Source organism: Peromyscus eremicus, unplaced genomic scaffold (assembly GCF_949786415.1).
Source record: "Peromyscus eremicus unplaced genomic scaffold, PerEre_H2_v1 PerEre#2#chrX_unloc_4, whole genome shotgun sequence".
Lineage (NCBI taxonomy): Eukaryota > Metazoa > Chordata > Mammalia > Rodentia > Cricetidae > Peromyscus > Peromyscus eremicus.
The window spans coordinates 1,266,960-1,277,987 of NW_026734291.1; the positions used below are offsets into that span (position 1 = coordinate 1,266,960).

At 41.8% G+C, this 11,028-nt stretch overlaps 1 long non-coding RNA gene across 1 annotated transcript; it reads left to right on the top strand.

Moving 5' to 3' along the window:
- Nucleotides 1-2,000: 2,000 nt before the first annotated feature.
- LOC131901162 (uncharacterized) lies at nt 2,001-10,706 on the top strand. The gene is made up of 3 exons (XR_009376405.1): nt 2,001-2,679; nt 5,142-5,211; nt 10,282-10,706. It is a non-coding gene; the product is annotated as an uncharacterized LOC131901162 (long non-coding RNA).
- Nucleotides 10,707-11,028: the final 322 nt, after the last annotated feature.

Consider the following 11,028-nt stretch of genomic DNA (forward strand, 5'->3'; position numbering starts at 1 on the left):
AGAGGAAGCAGAATAATCTTTGTCCTCATGTCATTCCTGTCCACATTTGTGGTTCTGCCTTTGGGAGGAGTTCAGAGACATGATTTTGGCATACCCTGAAAGCATACCCTGAAGATGCAGCCTACCAGAAACACAGACCTTATATAAAATGAAGTAATGATGACAGAGTGGACCTAGATTGAAACCTCAGCATTTGAAAGAATGAATACCTATTCTTCATGCTCTCTTTTGTGATAACGATCAGGCGATCTCACTGTTACTTTCTTTCAATGGTCATTTCCTATAGCTGAGTGGTCAGTCTGCACCTTCTGCTTCACCTGCATCTTGGTGAGGAAGGTTTGGTGGGATGGTGGCTCTCTGGTGCTCCTTGTGGGTAGATGAACATAAATGAACTTGCAGTATCACAAGGCAAAGGTAATGGACAGACCACCCTGAGTCCTAATCAAATGTTTGAGAAAGCTTGTTTACCAGTGACTCGGTGACACTGCAAATTATTTTGTCCTGTGCTTCAGATGCCCCCTCTGTGGAACTCAGCTGTCTCCTCTATTTGAACGGAAGTGGTTATCCCAGCTATTTGGTTTTCTCTGCCCTCATAGCACATGCTCCAAGTAACCAAGGAGATAGCCTCTTCAGGCTCATTCACAGCTACAGACTCAGAATTCAACTTGGCTGCAGAGTCCACAAGCCTGTGGGTTTACAAGTCAGGAAAAAATTGCCATAGTTTGCAATCACCCCAGTCATTTAGAGGTTCCCCAAATATCTTGACAGGTCACTCTAACCATATAACTATTGATGGAGAAGACATATAAGGGCAGAACATAGTCACCAGACTCAACAAGTCTCCTCACTGACAACTGAGGAATACAGAGCAGCTGGGAAGTAACTAAAGTTAGCCACTGTGGTGGAAGTAGAGTGATGTCCTGCCTTGAAATGGGCTCACTTCATTAATTCCTCCCGCTTTAATGTCAGTCTCATGTTCACACATCAATGCCTATCTACCAAAAGGAATGAAAGCCAAGAGTTCCCAGCATAAAGAATTGGCCTTACCAGTTCCTGACTTCTGAGCCAGAACAATTAATATCCTGGAATCCTTGAATTTCAAGAGGCATGACAAGCAGGGAAGTTCTGTTGGTTCCCAGAGACTCCAGCTTTCTGTTCCCCATTACTGGAAGATTCAGCACAAGCCCACATCCTCCAGGAAGATTCCCTTTTCTTGCACAGAACTCATTACATGATTCTCTTGACCATTTCTTTCTTTTTTTTTTAAACTTTTATTTTGCAATACAATTCAGTTCTACATATCAGCCACAGATTCCCTTGTTCTCCCCCCTCCCGCCCCCCTCACCTTCCCCCCAGCCCGCCCCCCATTCCAATCTCCTCCAGGGCAAAGCCGTCCCAACAGACTGAGATCAACCTGGTGGACTCAGTCCAGGTAGGTCCAGTCCCCTCCTCCCAGGCCGAGCCAAGGGACCCTGCATAGGCCCCAGGTTTCAAACAGCCAACTCATGCAATGACACAGGACCAGGGGCCACTGCCTGGATGCCTCCCAAACACATCAGGCCAATCAACTGTCTCACCCACTCAGAGGGCCTGATCCAGTTGGTGACTCCTCAGCCATTGGTTCATATTTCATGTGTTTCCATTTGTTTGGCTATTTGTCTCTGTGCTTTATCCGACCTTGGTCTCAACAATTCTCGCTCATATAAACCCTCCTCATTCTCGCTAATTGGACTCCCAGAGATCCACCTGGGGCCTAGTCATGAATCTCTGCATCCAGATCCCTCAGTAGTTGGATGAGGTTTCTAGCACGACAATTAGGGTGTTTGGCCATCCCATCACCAGAGTAGGTCAGTTCGGACTGTTTCTCGACCATTGCCAGCAGTCTGTTGTGGGGGTATCTTTGTGGATTTCTGTGGGCCTCTCTAGCACTTTGTTTCTTCCTATTCTCATATGGTCTTCATTTACCATGGTCTCCTATTCCTTGTTCTCCCTCTCTATTGTTGATCCAGCTGGGATCTCCCACTCACCCAAGCTCTCTTTCCCTCGACCCTCGCCCTTCCCTACCCCCAATCATGTCCAGGCTGTTCATGTAGATCTCATTCCATTTCTCTGTCATTGGGCGATCCCTGTGTCTTTCTTGGGGTCCTGTTTTCCAGGTAGCCTGCCTGGTGATGTGGTATGTACTCACTCATAACAGGATACTAGATGTGGAACAAGGATGACCATTTCTTTCTTGACGTTTTACATTGAGGTTGAAGGTCAGCTTTCTTCAGTCACTCTCTTGTCTCTCTACCCTCTCCATTCTCTTTCTGATTTAGAATCTTCAGTACGCCATCATGTTCATCAGTAAATGGTGAAGGCACTGAATAAACTTCCCAAGGACAGTGGGTGTTGCCACAACATAAGTGACATCACAGAGGATGCCAGGGCTCTCCAGGATACAATAGAATGTTTCGGGAAGAGCTGCAGATGTCATAGGAACTGAGATTGCTAAGAGCTTTCCTTACACTAGATGTCAAGTTGTCCTTTGCAGGAGCCTCTGCTGGGATACAAGGGAAGCCCTTCAGCATCCCCTTCATCCAAAGCCAGAGATCTCTCCCTGATTGATTGAACATCCTCCAGTTCTTTCCCTGTGTAGAACTGAATCTTTATCTCCTACTGAAATTTTATGTACACAAGGTAATAATATCATAGAAATTTATATATGCTAAAGTTCATCATAAGTACCTGCAACTGAGTTGACTGGCCACACTAGTGGAAACCCATGAACTGTGGACTGGTGGCTGTGGAGCCCCCATGAGACTGGACTAGGTCCTCTGGACACAGAAGATGGTTGTTTGGCTCTAACTGTGTGGGAGGCACCCAGACAGGGGATAGGGATCTATCCATGGTCAATGGGCAGGCTTCTGGAACCCAGTGCCTGTGGTGTGACACCTTGAACAGCGTTGGTTTAGTGTGGAGGGTGTTGGACCTGCCTAGGCTCAGTGTTCTGGACTCTGCTGACTGCCCATGGGAGACTTCAGTTTGGGGGATGTGGGGATGTGCAGTGGCTTGGGAGAGAGGGATGGGGGTGGGTAGAGGGAGGAAGGGAGCTCTGTGGACAGTATGTGGGGTGAGGAGAAAATTTCTTAATAATGAAAAATGGAAAAAAACAAAACAATACAAAAAAAGACGTAAAGTCAAAAAAAAGTACCTACATCTTATCTCCTTAGCCACAAGACACTATAGACTTAATGCTGACTGAGAAGGAAGTTGTTGAACAAATTCCTGGTAAAGAGTCTACAGGAAACAGATAGGCAGAGTTATGCTAGAGGAAGAGGCTGATACAGTCTAGGAACAAGCACTCATAGAAGCATGATATGGTCATGGAGCCCAGTGTGACTAAAATCTGTGTCATCAGCATGTGTGTAGTGGGTGTTGTACTCTCTGTTCAGTAGCTCAAAGTGGTCTGCTATTATTAGGTAGTAAAAATGGCCAGATAGCTGGAGTCTTCCACACAGAACATGAGTTTCCCTTAGAGCAAAGGATATTCAGGAAAATCCTTTGCAAGCCCCTTCATATTTAGCAACATAGACACTCGAGTTCCACTGGACACTCTAGATCAATGGTTATTTTTTTCCAATTCTCTGACCCTTTAAATCTTTAAATTGCATGATGAGTATTTCCTCGTGTTGTGGTGAGCCCTAAACATAACTGTTTCGTTGTTTCTTAACTTTAGTTTTGCTACTGTTTTTTTTTAAAGTTTTACTTATTATGTATACAGTATTCTGTCTGCACATATCCCTACAAGCCAAAAGAGGGCACCAGATCTCATTACAGATGGTTGTGAGCCACCATGTGGTTGCTGGGAATTGAACTCTGGATCTTTGGAAGAGCAAGCAGTGCTTTTAACCTCTGAGCCATCTCTCCAGCCCTAATTTTGCTACTGTTATGAATTGTAATTCAAATATTTGATGTGCAGTATATCTGATATGCGACCCCCTATGGGGTGGTGACCCACACAGGTTGAGGACCACAGCTCTGAATGCAGGCAGAAATCTCCTCAAATCCTGGCAGTGATGGTGGGGCAGTGTGATTCTTAGTTTTTATTATCAGACTGAATCAAACTAGTCACCTGGGAAGAGGGACCCTCAATGAGGAATTATATAGATGAGATTTTTCTTTGAACTTGTCTCTGTGGGATTTTATTAATTGTTAATTGAGATAAGACTCCCTAAAATGGGCAGAATCCTTTCATTGTCTGCAACCTGTACTGTGTAAGTATGAAGAAGCTAGAGAATAAGCATAAGAAAAGAGGTAGCATGAGTACATTTGTTTATCTCTGCTCTTGGCTATGGATGTGATATGATTAACTGAGTTCCTATCCTGATTTTCCAAAAATGTAACTATTACCTGGAATTGTGGGCTATGATCAATTTTTCCCATTCTAAGTTGCTGTGCCTGATAATTCAGTGCAATAAAGATATTAAGAAAGCACTATATGACAGAGGGGTTTTCACAAGTCAGTGAGATGTGTGTTTCATGAAATGCTCAACAGCACCTTATCTGTCTCAGAAGAAGAGATTCTACTTCCTCCTGAACCCAACCTGTGTTTCCCTGTCACAGTTTTACAAAGACCCAGAGACACCCAAAGACTCACAAACCACTTCACCCTGTCAATAATTGTCCCCTGATATTGTCTTGCCATAACAAGTACCATGCTAAATTCTTCTAATGTGTTATATACTAGCTTCACTTCAATGAATGTATTTTTCCTTGAATTTCCTGACCATTGGAATTTTCAGATGGGGAACTGGGTCTGAATTCACTACCTTGACAATGAATTTCAATCTTATGCTATGTCCTTCCTTGAAGGTCAGAAGAGGCTCCTTAAAGCTGAGAGCAATGTAGCACCATAAATTCCAGGTATACGGGGGTATAAGTAATGACTAGCAATGTGTCCACTAGTTACCTTATGTTGGAGATTAACTCCAGGGCTGATGTACGTAGATCCCTGTGAAAACTTGTCGGTATCAGTCTAATTTCTGTGCCCCATCAACAAAGTTTCTGTGAATGTATCTTTGACAAATTTCCTCCATTGAAAGTAAATAGACCTTATCTGATGTGAAAAGTCACTTTGATTTTTTTCCTTCTCCTCCTAGGACATGAAACAGGCCCTTTTGAGCTACATGAAAGGTTATCCAAGGAGAATAAGGTATGAAATAGCCACAGGTAAAGCTTTAGAATGCAGGTCTGAGGAACAGAGTGCAAAACAAGGGCAGGACAGCAGAAATACCCAGGAAATTCTTGGTTATGTCTTGGCAGTTTAGCCTCTCTGCATGCCAGTTTCTTCTACCTAGAGAAAGATGGGTTGGGATACACCATGGAGATGGGTGCTGTCACAAGGCATGACTTACAAAATCACTTCCTTCATAAGTGGGACTTTGTTTTTTTTCATGTTTCTTTTTGTGTGTGGGGTTACAAGCTAGCATTTATATGAGCTAAGCTGCACATCTATTTCTGGAGAACATCTCTTTCTGGGAACAAAGGAATCAGATATTAAACTTACAAAAATGCTGAAAATTATGCTTTAGAGCAGAGAATCACTTCACTTGGTTGAAAAAAATTGACACTTCTCTTCATGACCATTAGCAAATATTGTGCGTGGCTCCTGTCCTTTGCCATTTGGAAAGACTCACCAGCTAGCTATTCTTTATTGATTAGCCACTTTCAGATGCTAAAAGTAAAGAAGATGAAGAGGGAAGGTAGAAATGAACATGTTTGATCCTAAATATAGAGTTGTGTTTGCGTGTTCCAATCTCAGAATTCTAATTCTTATCTGGCTAATCTTACAACAAATAAATGCCACCTGTCCCATTGTTGTATTTTAATAAAAGCACATAAACGATTTTCGTGACTTACTATAATTCATGTAGTATGTATTGAGTCCAGCTATTAATATTTTCTTCTCTGTCTTGCTATTCTTATTTGGAACATTTGTTTGTTTGAGTGGAAGTGAACCGCCCCAATTTAAATTGGAGAAAAATTTTTAAAAAACTACTGTAACAGAATATGTTTGGGAGTTGTAAAAGTTTTTCCACTGAAAAAAATCAGAATTTAAGAGGATCCTGTTACATGCTGGGGGCAGACATCAGAGTCAGCAAAGCTTGCAAAAACAGATTTTTTCTTTTAGGACTTTGATGGAAGAAGCACTTCATTTTCTTTAATTTTATAATTAATTTAATTTTACGTATCTGCCATGTATTCCCCTGTCCTCCCTTCTATGGGTCCCCCCCTCGCTCTCCCCCCAATCCACCCACCATTTCCATCTGCTCCAGTGCAAGGACTCCCCTGGGGATTCAGCTCAGCCTGGTAGATTCAGTGGAGGCAGGTCCAGTCCCTCCTCCCTTCACCCAGGCTGAGCAAAGAGTCCAAGCATAGGCTCTGGGCTCCAAAAAAAAACAGCTCATGCACTAAGGACAGGTTCTGGTCCCACTGCCTGGGGGCCTCCTAAATAGTTCAAGCTAATCAACTGTATCACTTATCCAGAGGGCCTCATACAGTTGGGGGGTCCTCAGCTATTGGTTCATAGTTCATGTGTTTCCCCTAGTTTGGCTATTTGTCCCTGTGCTTTTTCCAATGATGGTCTCAATATCTCTTGCTCATACAATCCCTCTTCTCTCTCGCTGATTGGACTCCTGGAGCTCCACCTGGGGCCTGGCTGTGGATCTCTGCATCCACTTCCACCAGTCATTGGAGGAGAGTTCTAGCAGAACAGTTAGGGTGTTTAGCCATCTGATCACCAGAGTAGGTCTATTCGGGCTTTCTCTTGACCATTGCCAGTAGTCTATTGTGGAAGTATCTTTATTGATTTCTGGGGACTTCTCTAGCACTTTTCTTCTTCCTATTCCCATGGGGTCTTTATTTATCTTGGTCTCTTTTTCCTTGCTCTCCTTCTCTGTCCCTGATCCAGCTGGGACCTCCTGCTCCCCTAAGCTTTCTTTCCCCTGACACTTGCCCTTCATTAACCCCCTCATGTCCAGTTTGCTCATGTAGACCTCATTCATTTCTCTGTTGTTGGGTGATCCCTGTGTCTTTCTTAGGGTCCTGTTTTCTAGGTAACCTCCCTGGAGTTGTGAGTAGCATTCTAGTCATCCTTCATTTTACATCTATTATCCTTCTATGAGTGAGTACATACCAAGTTTGTCTTTCTGAGTATGGGTTACCTCACTCAGGGTGATTTTTTTTTCTAAATCCATCCATTTGCCTGCAGACCTCATGATGTCACTGTTTTTCTCTGCTGAGTAGTACTCCACTGTGTATATGTACCACATTTTATTTATCCATTCTTCAGTTGAAGGACATCTATGTTGTGTCCAGGTTCTGGCTATTACAAATAATACTGCTATGAACATAGCTGAGCATGTGCCCTTGTGGTATGATTGAGCATTCCTTGGGTATATGCCCAAGAGTGGTATAGCTGTGTTAGAGGGAGATTGATTCCCAATTTTCTAAGAAATTGCCATATTCATTTCCAAAGTGGAAAAGTACAAGCTTGCATTCCCACAACAATGTAGGAGTGTTTCCCTTGCTCCACATCCTCTCCAGTGTTTTTGATCTTAGCCATTCTGATGGGTGTAAGGTGGTATCTCACAGTCCTTTTGATTTGCATTCCCCTGCTGATTAGGGAGGTTGAGCAATTCCTTAAATGTCTTTCAGCCATTTGAGCTTCCTCTGTTGAGAATTCTCTGTTTAGCTCTATAGCCCATTTCTTAATTGGACTGTTGGGCATTTTGATGTCTAATTTCTTGAGTTCTTTATATATTCTGGATGTCAGCCCTCTGTCAGATGTGGGGTTGGTGAAGATCTTTTCCCATTCTGTAGGCTGTCACTTTGTCTTGTTGACCGAGTCCTTTTCTCTACAAAAGCTTCTCTGGTATAAGAGGTCTCATTGACTGATTGTTTCTCTCAGTGACTGTGATACTGGTGTTATATTTAGGAAGTGATCTCCTATGCCAATCCATTCAAGACTACTTCCTACTTTCTCTTCTATCCAGAGTAACTGGATTTATGTTGAGTTACAAATATATATATATATATATATATATATATATATATATATATATATATATATAAATTTTGATATAAAATTCATACTTTTAGGAAAATTTAAAGAATCAAAATAGCATCAAAGTATTATGAGAACAGTGGCAATAGAAACCTCCCTTAATTTTGGCTTTCTTTCAACTCCAAAGCCAGCTTTAATTTTTAATTGATCTCGGACTACATAAACACCATTTGTGATAAGTGTTTGTAGAGAAGAACAAAACAAACATTTAGGAAGACTTATGAATTTTACGTGTGATGTAATACCAATAGGCCAACTTACTTTAAATGGGATGTTTATGCTGGTTGAGGAACTATCACCTCTTCTAATTAAGAGGTCTGTCTTGTACAAATCGAACTTTTATCAATTTTTTTTTCTGGAGCTGAGGATCAAACCCAGGGCCTTGTGCATGCTAGGCAAGCACTCTACCACTGAGCTAAATCCCCAAGCCCATATTTTTTTTTTTTTGGTTTTTTTCGAGACAGGGTTTCTCTGTGTAGCTTTGTGCCTTTCCTGGATCTCACTCTGTAGACCTGGCTGGCCTTGAACTCACAAAGATCAGCCTGGCTCTGCCTCCCAAGTGCTGGGATTAAAGGCATGCACCGCCACCACCGCCCGGCCCTTTATCAATTTTGATGGTATTTATAGCTTACCTTCTCTCATAGAAACAAAAGCAAAACCTCATCCCCAATGTAACATATATCCTGGTTTCCATTCTGAGGTCAGCACATCCTTAAAATATTCAGGCTGATTTAACTCTGTAGTTTTTTTTCTTCTATTATCCACTGTCTTTCTGCAGCTATTGTTCCTTTCTCATTATCATTGAGAAAATACAAAGTTAATAAAGCATTATGTAATCTATTTCTGGGGGATTTCGTTCCTCCTTTTTGTTTATTAACATACCCTTTAGAGTTTAATTTGATGTTTCTATGACTGTTTCTCCTGTAGCATTGTGTGGTATACCTGTAGTATGTTTTATATTGTAATAAGCAAAAAACTGTTTCATTTTACCAGAGACATAGGCTAGATATTGTTAGGTTTAACATATATAGGTGTACCCATGATGGCCATGACTTCTAGCAATTTCTGGATTACAGAATCAACCTTTTTGAAACTCAGAGCATTTGCTCATGGAAATCCAGAGTAGGTATCAATGGTGTGGTGCACATGTTTCAATTTTCCAAATTCTACAAAATGAAATGCATCCATCTACTAGATTTCATTCCTCTGAGTGCCCTTTCAGTTACATCCTTTGGGTAGTAGAGTCTGATTGTAAAATGAACAAGTAGGATATCTCCATATAATTTCCTTAGCTTGTGTCCATGTTATGAAAAAATCCTTTTTTAAAACCCCTGTATTGACATGATTTTTTTATGAAACTCTGAGGCCTCCTGTACATTTCTTATCAATATTTGATCAATCTCCTCATTTTCTTGTGCTAAAGGGCCTGACAGACTCATATGGTATTGGATGTGAGTTATATATAAGGGATACTTCCTGTTTCTGATTATGTCTTGTAAATGAATAAATAACAAACTTAATTCTGACTCATCAGGGATAAATTCTGCAGCTTCAATATGTAGGACCACTTTTTCTGCATACTGAGATTCAGTAACTATGTTGAGAGGTTCTGAAGAGAGGAAGTAATAAGGCAGGGTGCATAGAGGAGCTAACTCTCTCTTTTGGCACAGGATTTCATAGGGCTAAGATGTAGTAGCTTGCTCTCTACCTCTCTAATCCTCCAGCTTTTACCCCAATATCTAGCTTGTGGTTTTTTATTAATAAGACCTTTTAAGATCTGTGTTGCAGGGAAGTGGCTTAACTGCTCCTTGAACCCAAAGAATCTTCATATAAAGAAGTCTGTAATAATGTAGTATGTTTTGCAGATGCTCTCTTGTCTATTGCTCAGCTGTATATGAGCACTGGGTAGAATAAACTGGATACAACAGTATTCAGTGATAGTCCTCCCAAATCTATCCTATGTCTTTGTGTTTCTTGTATGTCTCTGTTTTTTCTGTCTTTTCTTAATTTACACTCCCCTATTCAGGTATTGTTTGACAGGTTGGATGGTCCTGAAAAGGGTCTGAGAAATATAAAAGTCTGATGACATAAAGGCTTGCATTATATGGGTCTAAAAGTTCCAAATAAGGTCATAAATTTTTGGTTTTGTTTCTAGTTTATATCTGTCTCCACAGGTTCGAACTTTGCTGACAGACTCATCCAAGCATCAGTTGTTAATGACAACCTGCTCCATGTGACTATGAGCCCTGAACTTCATGAAAGCTGATATAAACTAATCCAACTGATGCAAATACTGTTTCTTCAACTGGTCAATGAACCAGAAGTTTCTAAATAGCCTCCTTAACTTTGACTAACGTTCTAACCTTCCAAGGCCCTGACAATGTCTGGGACAAGGTCAGAATCTCTAAGGACAGGCAACTAGATCATCTTATAGTCAGGTTGCCTAGCCACAGGACATTGAGGCAGAGCCCTTGACACTTTCACCCTGTAAACATCCTATACAAACATCCTGTTAGCCTGCCTCACCTTATGCAAATAACAGCTTCTTGCTCGCCCCACCCTGCAGGAACTATATAAACTCTCTTGGAGAAAAATAAAGTGGCACCTTGATCAGAATCTAGACTTGGTGTATTTCCTTTGTATCTCCTGTCCCTATCATTCCGTCCTTAGGGTGGTCAAGAACCCATTGAAGCCCTGCAGGTGGGGCAACTGGCACCCCACATGGATGAAACCACCTCTTGAGGATTTGGATCGTCATCTCCCGGAGGAAGATCAAGGCCTTAGTGAAGTTGGTGGATCCCCCTGAAATCGCCCGGTTCAGGACGGGATCCCAGAGGAGAGCGGAGACGACGCAGGTAAGAAAGTGATGAGCCATGGGACAGGCAATTTTGTCACAAGTTTTATTTCTTTCTGGCCTAAAT